At 44.7% G+C, this 1,301-nt stretch overlaps 1 protein-coding gene across 1 annotated transcript in view; it reads left to right on the top strand.

Moving 5' to 3' along the window:
• LOC101854201 (calcium uptake protein 3, mitochondrial) overlaps positions 1 to 1,301 on the top strand; it is a gene marked incomplete in the record, with an annotated part of 103,542 nt that overhangs the window by 7,481 nt on the left and 94,760 nt on the right.

Here is a 1,301-nt window from a genome sequence, read left to right as displayed (position 1 = left end):
TTTTAGGGGAGGGGAGGGAACATTTTGAAGTCATCAGTCTTAGTCCCCTTACGTTATGTGGGAGAGACACAATACAACAGTGTAGAAATGTAGAACTTGTCAGCGGAGTCTGTCTTGTCGTGCTGAGAGGATCTTACTGCTCACAGTGTTTGGGTTTTGGGGGAGGGGGGGGCATTACTCGCGCTTTGTTGAGGAGAGAGAGAGAGAGAGAGAGAGAGAGAGAGAGAGAGAGAGAGAGAGAGAGAGAGAGAGAGAGAGATTACTTCCCACACTTTGCCACTTTTGACCCATTTGTCTGGCTTGGGGTTATTGCCGCCTACTTCTATGTTAGAAACATTTCGTCACTCGTTTTGGGCTCTTTTTGCTTCTCCCTCTACTGTTTCTGTGTGCCTGTCTGTGTGTGTGTGTCTTACTTCCACCCCCCTCCCCCCAGCAGGAAATGAAGGTTATTGCAGTTTTCCAGCAATACTGTAAACCTTACTGTAAACCATACTATCATCTTTACGTCTCCTTCTCCTTTTTTGTGGCGTCGGTAGTCTAATGGTTAGGCTACCGAATTCGTAATGACGAGATTGCGGTTTCGGGGGTTCGAGCCTCAGCTCGGCCCGACGTTGTGTCCTTGGGAAAGACACTTTACACGAAATTCCCATTTGGCTCTGTCCTTTCGGAGATGGACGTTAAACTTGGAGGTTCCGACTCTTAAATAACCTAAACAATGTTGATAGGGGCGTGTTGACTCTCCTGAGTTTGCCATTTTTTAAAGAGAAATGTGTTTGGTTCACAACCTCTTCAGATCTATATCCTGGTGGGAGAAAGTCTTGTACTATACCCAGGCTTTTTATGTATCAATAGAAAGGAAATTGAATGTAGAGTATAGAAAAATGACAACAATCGGTTTTTTTTTCCCTTCACCATCTTCCTCCTTTTTGTGTTTGTTGTGCTCTTGTGACGCCTCGAATCTACGGCACGTGTAGGCCTACGACTTAATTGTTATGCACGTGCTGCAAAACTTTCTAAAACAAAACAAGCGTCAAATAGTGGCTTAAAAATGTAGGTTGTTTTACGCCCCCATCGATACAATTTCAATCAATGAGGAGATGAGCTTCGATCCTGCCTGTCAGGGTTTACCTGTACTCGATAAAACTTTCACCCCAGTCGGGAACTCGGGGCCTGGAAGGTTGGCGGACAATCTGGTGTGGTTTGCTCCTTCGTTCCTAGAAAAAAAACGATCGTCTTTCTCTCTCCTCCTTCTTTTTATGTTTGTTACTCTCTTGTAACACCTCTAATCTTCGGCACTTATA

The sequence above is a fragment of the Aplysia californica genome, unplaced genomic scaffold, assembly GCF_000002075.1.
Source record: "Aplysia californica isolate F4 #8 unplaced genomic scaffold, AplCal3.0 scaffold00680, whole genome shotgun sequence".
Taxonomy (NCBI): domain Eukaryota; kingdom Metazoa; phylum Mollusca; class Gastropoda; order Aplysiida; family Aplysiidae; genus Aplysia; species Aplysia californica.
Note: the sequence above shows the minus strand (reverse complement) of the source record. Positions and strands in the feature narration are given on the sequence as shown.